Here is a 12,610-nt window from a genome sequence, read left to right as displayed (position 1 = left end):
TTGATCCATTTATTTGTCCCTCGCACCCAGACTGATACAGACTTCTCGCATGTATGACACATGCCATAGTTGTTGATACAATAAGACTCTGTCACTATGGCTCTCAATGTGGTATTGTTTCACACCAGCATGTTTTTGTCGAGTGATTCTCTAAGGTTTCTACAAATTTTTAGTTATAGTTTTTTATCTGCTTTTGTATTAAGACTTTCTAACACGGTATCCGTTTTCGATGTGAATGTTTAAGTCTCTGAAGTATTAATAAATGCGCATTAAGACATTCGTATAAACGTGTAAGAGTGGTTTCGAGATCTCAGCTTATCTTGCTGCTGTATTGTCATTTGCGCTTACAGAGGCTAGGAAGTGCAAAAGGGTTCTAGACCGATTTGCCATAGTGCAGTAGAAAGCTGTCATTTCACAGACTTCCTCCAGAACATGACAGGCTATCGACTCTTGATGAAATCGAAGTCGCTTTGGACGATCGGCAGAAATTATATGTACAACTCGGGGGCGTGCGTGTCTGTCAACACATCCCCACTACCGCAATAAATTAATGTATCTCGTAATTTTAACTATATATGACCATGCAGCTTTGCTAGAATTGAAATGATAATTAAATGAACACCCTAGCTGCAAGCAGGCGTTGATACACTTCGTTGGGGACATGTTGAAAATGTGTGCCCCGACCGGGACTCGAACCCGGGATCTCCTGCTTACATGGCAGACGCTCTATCCATCTTTTTTTTTTTTTTTCCTTTATCCTTTTTTAGGAACGACGGTAGCCACTTTTTTTTTTTTTTTTTTTTGTCGCACAGTCCGTGACTGCATTGCCTTTTTTTTTTTTTCTCCTACCAACTTTTTTTTTTTTTTTTACAAACGCGGTCAAGTGCTCTACCAACTTTTTTTTTTTTTATCTCCTGCTTACATGGCAGACGCTCTATCCATCTTTTTTTTTTTTTTTTTTTTTTTTTTTTTTTTATCGAATGTCAGGCTTACCACCTTTGCTGACATACATTTTGTGGTACTATCGCATAAATACTGTCTACAAAGTCCCTATGTTGACAAATAGTGGCTAATGAGAAAATTAATTAATTAAGGAAATGAATAAAACTGAAAATGCCCAAAAGAAAGACATGAAGACATTGCGGATAGTACAAATACAAAAGAAACATGCTCCTGTAGCAATGAAATGAAATACGTGTCGGGGGCGACACCTGCTCACGACCCGACGTTCGATAGAGCAAAAGAGCCATCTATCGACTCGTTCTCCAGACGTTGGGGTAAGACTGGGTCGTCTTCTCGAAATTAACTAAGGGTCCGTAAGTGTGATCGATGTCTATCTCGGCTTCTTCGTCTATCTCATCTCTCACCCGTCACACCCCATCTGGCCGGCGGGTCGGTAAATGTAAGCCGCAAGTAATTAGCGAAGTCTTGCCTATATTTCTTATGCTGTTGCAGCTTCGCGTGTCCATCCAGGAGAAAATGCCAAAAATCAATTTTGTCCTTTTCCGATTCGTTATATACGTAGCCCACCACCATTCCCCGCACCCATGTCACCGCATTGGTTTTTTGGACCGGGAAATAAGATTCTTGGGGGAAAAAAAGTGTGTCTGATGAAATTGTGTGAGGGGCGGAGCGTAACAGGAACGCCAATATCTGTTGTGCCAAGTGCCACACTGGAGCCGTCCCACTACATACTAAACGATGTTCATCAGTGTCCACTGTTGCGCAGCCTAAACATAGTGGAGTGTCCGCCAAATGAATCGCGTGCCGCCGTTGATTCGTTGCGTACTTCCTATTTATCACCACATACCATGTTGAGCGTACCGACGTTGGAAGGTAAACGTTCCGTATAACGCGCCATATCTGTCGCCAGTTCTTGTCTGGGTACTTCTTTTCCAGGGTATTCCTGGGGCACCGGCGCAGTAAGAGTTGGTATACGTCTCGCGTCGTCGGTAGTCGTGTTGTTGGGAAGGAATCTCTGACATAGCTAAGCTCCAAAAAAAAGGACTTGAAATGTGACAGCTTCGGTGAAATATGGCCCACATTGACTGGGGGCAGCATTGAAGTGGGCGCTAGTACATCGGCTAACGCACCCGAGATATTGCGAAATTGACCGCGCCACTGTCGGAAAATCGTACTTACGAATAACGCCCGTGCCTTTTCATACACGTTCACTAGACCAAGTCCACCCTCTCCAGGTGGTAGCGTAAGCGTTGTGTATCGGATCTTAAACAGGTGTCCCACACTCACGTAGGTTCCGAAAGTTGCTTGTATGCGTGATGCCATTGTGCGCGTTAAAGGCAGGACATGCGCTACGTGAGTGAGTCTCGGTGCTAGGTATACGTTAACATAGGTCACCCTCTGAATCATATCCAACGCTCTTAATTTCTGTAACAGCACCATTGTCCGCATCAGCTTCAATATGCGTCGGTAGTTATCCGCTGCTGTCCGCTGCACATCCGAGTGGAACGTAATACCTAGGCATTTTATGGTCTTAACTAAGATGAGCGGGCCTTCCTCACCCGGTTTTAATCCTCGACCGACGTTCATGCAGCGTGATTTTTGTAGATTAAGCACGCTTCCTGCCGCCATCCCATATCGCTGTATCCATGCCAACGTCGTACGTACTTCTTCGCCTGTCCGTGCCACCAGCATCACATCGTCAGCATAAGCGCGGCAATGAAAGGTCAGTTGTGGCAACGGCACTCCCTCCAACCGTCTTCGGAGACCATATAGACAGGGTTCCAAAGCCATTGCATACAAAAATATCGAAAGGGGGCAACCTTGACGAACTGACCTTGAAATAACAATGTAGTCAGTGCCCCGCCCATTCACCAAGACCTTTGATCGTACGCCGTGTAACAGTCGCATGATCACTAGGATGAAGGCCTGTGGGATTCCCAATCTGCCCATCACCGCATGCAAAAAGGTATGATCCACTCTGTCGAACGCATGGTCGAAGTCAATAGAGACGAGCGCCCCACGCACTCGGCATGCCGCTGCTAATGCGATGATATCTCGGTAGTCACTGAGCGCCGTATGTACGTTGCTCTTACCGCCGAGGCAAGTTTGATTTATGAGGAGTCTATCAGAAAGTGAAGACCGCAGGCGAGCCCCAAGGATACGCGCGAAAATCTTATAGTCGCAGTTCAAGAGAGTGAGTGGTCTATAATCTCCTGGATTTCTGCCACCGCGTGGTTTGGGTATTGGGATGATGATACCCTCCGTGAATTCGACAGGTATCTCAGTCTGCGGTAACAGGAGTTCGTTGTACATCTGAATCCAGGTCCGTCCCATGAGGTATGCAAAGGCGCGGTAAAATTCAATTGGGAAGCCGTCCTGTCCTGGGGACTTGTTCGGTGCCCCCCTGGCAATTGCGGTTGTCAGCTCGTCCTCTGTTATCGCTGTGATGAAAGTCTCTGCATCCAGTGGTGGTCCTCTATCTGGCATTTCCGAGATGACATCATGTAGTGTCTCGTGGTTCACATGTACAGGTCCATATAACTGGCGGAAATAGTCGGTAAACACATGCGCAATATCACGCTGGTGCACAACTTGCTGGCCAGTTTCAGAGATTAGTTCCCTGATCAATGTCCTGCGTCGTCGTTGACGTTCACGTACCACGTGGTGCATGGAGGGGGTTTCGGCAGCAACTGCGTCCGCCAATCTCGCCCGGACCATTATACCTTCCATTCTTAGTCTCGTCAGCTGTAATAACTTGGCTTTTATCCTGCGCATGGCCGTGTGTCTTTCCGGCGATGGTTGTTGGGTCATCAGCTCCCTCAGGGCTGTAAAATAAAAATCAGCCGTTGTGCGGTTCCACTGCGTTTTGTCCTGCCCGTATCGTATCAACGTTCTCCGTATCGTTGGTTTTGCGCATTTTATCCACCACTGGAGAACCGAGGAGTAGGCTCGTTGACGGCGAACGCAGGTCTCCCAGGCCGCCTCTATCGACCGGTGACATTCAGTGTCACGTAGAAGTGCACAATTCATTTTCCAGTGACCTTTACTCCGCCATATCTTCTGACGCGTTAGTGAAATCGTACAGACGTACGCCATATGATCCGTGAAAGCCGCTGGCCAGATTTCGGCATCCAGTATCGCCGTCCGTAGTGCTCGTGTCACATACACCCTATCAAGTCTACTCGCCGAGTGTCCCGTGACAAACGTATAACCCGGTCTGTCACCATGCTGCAGTTCCCAGGTATCCAGAAGCGCCATTTCGGTAAGCAACGCACGCAGTTCCATGCATGGCACATAATGAGGTACTTGGTCCTTTTTGTCGACGACACAATTAAAGTCGCCGCCCACTATATAGTTATCAAAGCGTCCAGCGAACAAAGGTGCTATCTCTTCGGTGTAAAAAGTCGCCCTTTCTCTTCGTTTTGTGGAGCCAGATGGTGCGTATAAATTGATGAAACGAACGCCATCGACAGTGATCGCTATGCCACGTGCCGAAGGGAGAGACCTGACGTCTTCCACTCCTATTCCTTCCCTGGTGAGAATCGCTACACCGCATCCACTTTCATCGTGCACTGAATAATGTGCCTCGTAACCGTAGAACTCTGGCGGCGATGTGAAACGCACTTCTTGTAGGAGTACAATGTCCACGTCCGCAGCGCGTAACATATCTTGCAGCATCTGAATTTTAAGCGGTGTCCGTATGCCATTAATGTTTATCGTGGCAATGCGGTACGCCTGGCTTGTGTTCATCAGTTGTAGGGCGGTGTCATTAAGCGGCCATCTGCACCCCCGGCGCTCCGCATCACACTAAGTTGGTCAACATTTCCCGACCCCTCCCGGCCTCTGGCCAGGACTATCCTCAATCGTCGCGTTCGTATTTTCATCCTGTTCCTGTTGGTCCATTTCTTGCGCCCAGTCCCCCAGCATATTTCCGGAAGTGGTCGAAGGATGGGAGGTAACGTTGTCATCGCTCTGATGTTGGACAGTTGTCATCTCCACTTCCGCCTTCCGGTCACCAGAAGGAGAGATCAAGTTATCATCGCTGTGTAGTTCCTGCATCGTCATCTCGGTATCTGTGGAATCCACTGGTCTCAGATCGATACTGTCGTTGTCGTCCACTGTCCCCTCGGGACTATGGCTATGGTCAGCAGAAGTCAGTCGACGCTTCTTTCTTCTCTTCGGCGAACGCTGTTTCCGTTGCCTTGCTTCCGCATCGGCTGTGTGGGTTGCGTATCCTCCGTCTTGGTCCTGGCCTATCACGCTCTCGGTGGAAGCACTAGCAGCCACCACGGATGAGCCTGGAGCGGCCGTCAGCTGCATCTCTTGTGTGGTGTCCTGTGTCTGTTGTGGAGGAACCGACGGTCGGAGTTCCAGTCCGTTGGTGTCCATGTTCTCTGTAGGGGGCAGCTGCTGGTGCCTATCGGAAATCTCCCTCACGTCGCCTCTCAGGGCTTCCACAAAGGTCAACGGTAAGACAGTCGTCTGTTGTGGCACCTGAACGTCATCCCGTGGAGTTTGCACTAAACGTCGCTGGAGACATTCCGAGCGGACGTGGCCTTCTTGCCCGCACCCCGAGCAAGTGCGAGGTTGCCCATCATAGATGATAATCGCTCGACAACCTCCTATGTACAAATAAGAGGGGACGTGCTTGCGCAGTTCTATCCGTATTTGTCTCACCCCATTTAAAACGGGATACGTGGTAAAACTAGTCCATTTTTCGGCCACATGGGATAGAACTGTACCGTATGGTCGAAAGGCGTCGGTAACAAGTTCAGACGGGACCTCAAACGGAAGTTCGAAGACGCGTATAGTGCGGATCCCCATTCCCGCGTGATCGACTGTAACCGCACCTACATTCCCATCGGCATGACAGAAACGATACCCGTTCGGTGATCGTTGTAGAAGTCTGTCGCAAGCAGCCTCGTCAACAAGTTTGACATAGACGACGCTGGAAACGAGCGATAAATTGATTCCCACGATTTCCTGTGGATCGATTTTTACCTCTTCTCTGAAGAAACGTTCAATCTCGTGTGCCTTTGGTCGTGTATAGTCGGTCGCAAAACTGAACTTCAAAGTCGTTTTTCTGTACGAGTGTGCCATCTCGTCCTAGACTCACAACACCGCACACGCGAAGCTGCTCCGGCGTAAACAAACAGGCGCGCGCACCACAGCGCGGCCGGCTAGCAACACGGTCCGCACTGTGTCACTGCCGAAGGCAGACTGATCCATCTGAGCCACCGCGGGCACAGAGGATAGTGCGTCTGCAGGGACTTATCCCGTGCACGCTCCCCGTGAGATCCACATTCCCAACATGTCCACAACACTACATTCGTAGTGCGCCTATTAGATGTTTGCCCATCATACTCATTACTCGTGGCAGATTAATCTACCAAGTCCCGTACGAGTTCGGGCATAGCGTGTGCGTTCGCACACAAGAAGGTGCGAATGCACACGCTATGCCCGAACTCGTACGGGACTTGGTAGATTAATCTGCCACGAGTAATGAGTATGATGGGCAAACATCTAATAGGCGCACTACGAATGTAGTGTTGTGGACATGTTGGGAATGTGGATCTCACGGGGAGCGTGCAAGGGATAAGTCCCTGCAGACGCACTATCCTCTGTGCCCGCGGTGGCTCAGATGGATAGAGCGTCTGCCATGTAAGCAGGAGATCCCGGGTTCGAGTCCCGGTCGGGGCACACATTTTCAACATGTCCCCAACGAAGTGTATCAACGCCTGCTTGCAGCTAGGGTGTTCATTTAATTATCATTTCGTATCTCGTAATGTCAGCGAGCTAATCATTTTGAAGTTCTACCTAACTGATATCGGTGTACTGAGTGTATGTGTAATTGATTTTCGATTATCATCTGTTTTAAAACAAAATAAGGAGAACAGCTCCTTGTTACTCTCTTGTCTCACGGTTTGCAGAATTAGGCATGCCATTTTCTTGCTCTCTGTAATTGTGTCATTAATTATAGAAGCAATTAACCTGAGAGATATTTTTATTCGTTAGGAAATGCACCAATATCCATTATTAACGATACATAAAGCCTCGTTTCATTTTTCAGTTTAAAATTACGTTGGGAAACGATTGGTCCGATGATGTGTCGATTGCGGGCCATTACATGCACATTTGAAATTTTCGTAAATCGAATCCTGCCACTTAAATTTCTTAACACGAAGTTCAGTTACTGTTTTTCTGCGTGCAATGTACATTATTCTGTTGCATTATAAATAAACACTGCCTGAACAGGCCTTGAAGGCCCAACGATACCGATCGGCCGCCATGTCATCCTCAGCCCTTAGGCGTCACCAGACACGGATACGCAGGGGCATGTAGTCAGAATACCGCTGTCCCGGCCGTTGTTAGTTTTCGTGACAGTTGTAGCTCCTCAATTGGCCTAACAAGGACTGAGTGCACTCTGGCAACAACAGTCGGCAGACCCGCACGGTGACCCATCTAAGTGCTAGTCCAACCTGACAGTGCTTATCTTCGATGGTCTGACGGGAACCCGTGTTACCAGTGCAGCAAGGCCGTTAGCCCTGTTACGTTACACATCATATTATAACGATAGAACCTCACCAAGCTTCTCTGCTCCTCAGTAACGATTCTGCAAGTGACTACAAAGGAAAAGGAAGATACCAGCATTTAACAGAGATCTTTTGGCCAAACAGGATGTTTGATTTCAATGGAAATTGAAATTCTAATGATATACTTTTCTTTATTATACTCCTGCTGTGGTCACTGTGATGTGTTCCACTTCCGAATAATCAGCCTTTGGAAGAATTAAGCACAAGAAATTAATTTCATCCATTCCTTTTTTAATGGGATACATTACATCACCCTGCACCTGCTTCTTTCCCACATCACAGAATCTGGCATGGAACATATATTTATGAAACCCAAAACTTCCCCAGCCGTTGACAGTTTTCGTGGCCTGTTTCATTTACTCCCACCAAAATGAACAGACGCCATCTAATGTTTGTCACTTCCCTTTCTCCTAATCAAGAAACCCCCACAACTCGTCCGCCCACAAATTGAGTGCAGTCCCTTCCTGTTCAGTGTAGTGTTTCATTTGGCATCTGCTGCAGAACGTTTATTGGGAAGCTTTCGTATGTGCAAGAATTTCTTGATTTTCCCGCTATCGTTATTCTGCTAGCTGTACGTGCGAGGAAGTAACAAATTGCTTGAACCCTCTCTAAACGTTGGCACTCGGCATTTCGATAGTAAACCGGTTCGAGATGAGCAATTCCTTTCTTGTAGCGCTTGCTAATGCAATCTCATAAGCATTTCCGCAGCGCTCTCGCGTTTACTAAATGAAATCATGACGAAACATTCCGCCCTGCCTCATCTACTAATCCTACACGGCGAGAATCTATTTGACGAGCAGCACTCGATGGCGAGTGATGACAAGTGCCTTGTAAGCTACTTTCTTCGTGGGTGGATTACACGTCCTTAGTTTTCAAAATGGTTCAAGTAGCTCTAAGCACTCTGGGACTTAACATCTGAGGTCATCAGTCCCCTAGACTTAGAACTATTTAGAACCTAACTAACCTAAGGACATCACACATATCCATGCCTGAGGCAGGATTCGAATCGGCGACCGTAGCAGCAGCACGGTTCCGGACTGAAGCGCCTAGAAAAGCTCGGCCACAACGGCCGGCTTCCTTAGGTTTCCCCACTGACACAAGGTGTAGCATCTGTTTTTCTTAGACGTAGTTTTAAGCGGGTTCGTCATCGTAGCTGAATGTTCAGCGTGGATAGCTACCATGAAGAGGATCCGGCTTCGCTTCCCGGTCTGCCAAAGATTTGTCTTTGGTGGAAGGACTGGTACGGGATGCATTCAGCCTCGTGACGTCAATTGAGGAGCTACTTGAGTGAGAAGTAGCGGTTCCAAGAACATTTCAGCTTTAGAGGTCGCAGCGATTGGTCACATACTGCACTGTGTCCAGTGTTTACAAGCTACTCGTAAGCGCTACCCGTACCGCCTCGCTCAGCGTCTATTACACTGACCCGTCAATAAAAACTGACAGTTGTACCCTTTCCTAGGTGGGTGACACCGTATAAACAACAATGCAAACCTATCCCCGGAAGAATACTGGAAACCGGAGTTCGCCAAGGACAACGAGCGTCCAACAGCTCCCGAAATTCAGAGATGGGTAACTACACACATGAAACTAACATGAGATCAAGTAGACAGTGTGAAACTTAGTACTAATAAGTCGATTTCTATATTAAACTTCGCTCTAACTTACTGAAGAAGCGAATAATCCGTGAGTGTAGTGCTACATTAGCAACAGGCTCTGTTTCTAAATTAGCCGTTCGTCTACTCAAAGGCAACTTGGCATTGTGTGATTTAGCATCCCCATGGAAGTTCCAAACGAAATAAAAAATTCAAATTGCAGGCTTATGAAAACCGATACTGTCCGTAATCTGTATCCCAGTACTCATTAGGTACGGACGCAATCGGTTTTTTCAACTTCCATGTGGATATTTCTTATTCGATTTGGTATGGACTATCAAGCATACATTGCATACACGGGGAACTACCAGCATATTTCATATGTAATGGAACAGACCACGTTAAAATGCACTGTTCCAGACGAAATTTCCGTCTTGAGCTGAACCAAAGTAAACGGAAACCTCTATTTTGTGACCTCGTAGCAAAAATAAGTGGAGAAACGGTCAGAACCGATGCCACATCAGCTGAAAGTAATTCAGTTGCTGTTACTGTTACCGAGACTGTCTACAACAAGACTGAACACAGTAGTGGTGTTCCAAATGTTTTAAGCCAACGGGAATTTCCGTCTTCCTCCCTACGTTGAAAGTATCAGAACAATGTAGCAACGGGAAATAGTGATCCATTTCCTAAACGTCAAGCCGAGGATAGTAGTAATGTTGAGGATTATAGCACAGGTGATACTGGTAATCTCGAGGCAACAAACGTTAAAGAACCACACCGTCTACGTCTACATCTGCATCTACATCCACATGATTACTCTTCAATTCACAATTAAGTACCTGGCAGAGGGTTCATCGAACCACCGTTAATCTACTTCTCTACCGTTTCACTCTCGAACAGCGCGTAGGAAAAACGAACACTTAAATATTTCCGCGCGAGTTCTGATTTCTCTTATTTCATTATGATGGTAATTTATCCATATGTAGATGGGCCCCAACAAAATATTTTCACCCTCTGAGGAGAGCGTTGGTGATTGAAATTTCATGAGAACATTCTCCTGCGGCGAAAAACTCCTTTGATTTAATAACTGCCCCATTTCGTGTGTCATATCCGTGGCACCTCTCTCCTCTTTAACGATAATACAGAACGAGCTGCCATTCTTTGAACATTTCGATGTCCTTCATGAATCCTATCTGATGCCGATCCCACCCCGCAATGCAGTACTCCAGAAGTGAACGAACAAGTGCAGCGTAAGCCATCTCTTTAGTAGACCAGTTGCATGTACTAAGTGTTCTGCCAAGAACGGAAGGAGTCTGTCATCTGCCCTAAACTAAAGAAAGGAGACCAATGAGATGTAGCAACTGTAGAGAAACTACACTATTACGCACAGCTTATAAGATCTTGAGCATGTTGTTGCTGAAGCGACTAACACCACATGTCGAGAAAGTACTGGGATTCCAACAAGCAGGTATCAGAAAGGGGAAGTCAACTGTAGACCATTTACATACAACACGGCAAGTGTTAGCAAAGAGCTGGGAATTCTGCAACAATTTTCACTGGCTTTTTGTGGACTTTCAAAAAGCATATGATAGTGTGAATGGACAAGCAATATGGCAAGAACTGAAAAGGGTTCAGGTTCCTAGAAAACTCATAAAACTGAGACAGATATGCACCCAGGAGACAAAATGAATGGTGAAAGTAAATGGAAACATATCAGAGAAGTTAAAAGGTGAGGACTGGAGTGCGACAAGGTGACTGCCTCTCCCCTGTTCTGTTTAACTTGGTACTGGAGAGAGCCCTGAGAGAGGTAGCAAGCCTAGAGACTAGAATACAGCTGAGAAGGAGGATCAATACCCTGACCTATGTGGATGATGTAGTTTTAATAGCAGAGAAAGAGTAAGACCTGGTTCAGATGACAAGAACATTACTGCAAGAGGCAATGAGAGCAAGCCTGAAGTTGAATAAGGCAAAATACCTCATAGTTAGCACAGAAAATGATGACAGACCCCTGAAGGTGGAGGACAAAGTCTTTGAAAAGGTAAAAGACTTTAAATATCTTGGGACTCAATGAAAGGAACGAGATAGACCAGGAAATTGCAGCACGAATACAAGCAAGAAACAGGTAAAGGTTTGCTCTGGGGAATGTGTTAAAGTCCCGGCTTCTATCAAGATCCTCAAAGAGCAGGATCTACAAGACAATAATACAACACTGTAGTCTTATATGGAACAGAGACCTGGATCATCGCCCAAAAGATGGAAAGAAAACTCCTGATATCTGAGAAGGCCATCCTCAGATTTTTGGGCCAGTGATGGATGGAGATGAATGGAGGTAAAGAAAGAACTGTGAATTGCAGGAGCTATACAAGTCGATGGACATCGTGGCAGTGATCTAAGAACGAAGACTAAAGTGGTATGGACACGTAATGCGTCGAGAAGGCCAGATCATCAGGTAGGTAGTGGAGGAAGATATTAGAGGCAAAAGACCACGGTGAAGACCACGACTCCGATGCATTGATCAGATCAGAGAGGATATGAGTACGCTGGAGCTGTCTGAAGAAGAATACATGGACCTAGGACACTGGAGGAGGCTCCGCAACATTATATAATCATCCCAATTTATGTTATTCGAAATTTAAATTGTAACTACAATTTAGCGGATTCTTTTTAGTGATCATGTGGAAGAAATCACACTTCATGATTTAGAGTCAATGGTCACTTTTTGGGCCGTGCAGATACCTTGTCTAATTCATTCTTCACTTGGTTTTGATCATCTGATGACTTTATAGTACAGCAAACGATAGCATCGACTGCAAACAATCGAATAGGGCTGCCCAGATTGTCTCCTAAACTATGCCGGCCGCGGTGGTCTAGTGGTTCAGGCGCTCAGTCCGGAACCGCGCGACTGCTACGGTCGCAGGTTCGAATCCTGCCTCGGGCATGGATGTGTGTGATGTCCTTAGGTTAGTTAGGTTTAAGTAGTTCTAAGTTCTAGGGGACTGATGACCACAGATGTTAAGTCCCATAGTGCTCAGAGCCATTTGAACCATTTTTTCTCCTAAACTATGTAGATGAGGAATAGCAGAGAACCTATAACACTTCCTTCGGGAATGCTAGATATTACTTCTGGTTTACTCGAAGACTTTCCGTCAATTTTTATGAACTCTGACCTTTCTAGCAGGAAAGCAAGAATCCAGTCACACAACTGAAACGATATTCCATAGGCACGCAATTTAATTAGAAATCTCTTGTGAAGAACGGTGTCAAAAGCCTTCAGGAAATCTAAAAATATGGAATCAACTTGACGTCCCCTGTCAATAACACTCATTACTTCCTGAGAATAAAGAGCTAATTGTTTTTTACAAGGACGATATTTGCTGAATCCGTGCTGGCTATTTGTCAATCAATCGTTTCCTTCGAGATGATTGTCAAAGAGACATTGCAGTCGATGGCAGACAGTTTATG

General features: G+C 46.3%; 1 protein-coding gene and 1 non-coding gene across 2 annotated transcripts in view; one reads left to right on the top strand and one right to left on the bottom strand.

The window, feature by feature from the left end:
• LOC126199541 (telomere zinc finger-associated protein-like) overlaps positions 1-12,610 on the bottom strand; it is a 373,452-nt gene that overhangs the window by 197,530 nt on the left and 163,312 nt on the right. The window lies entirely within an intron of this gene.
• Positions 6,589-6,663, top strand: Trnat-ugu (transfer RNA threonine (anticodon UGU)). Its single transcript has one exon. It is a non-coding gene; the product is annotated as a tRNA-Thr (tRNA).

The sequence above is a fragment of the Schistocerca nitens genome, chromosome 8 (genome assembly GCF_023898315.1).
Source record: "Schistocerca nitens isolate TAMUIC-IGC-003100 chromosome 8, iqSchNite1.1, whole genome shotgun sequence".
NCBI classification, from domain to species: domain Eukaryota; kingdom Metazoa; phylum Arthropoda; class Insecta; order Orthoptera; family Acrididae; genus Schistocerca; species Schistocerca nitens.
The sequence above is the reverse complement of the archived record's forward strand: the minus strand, read 5'-3'. Positions and strand labels throughout refer to the sequence as shown.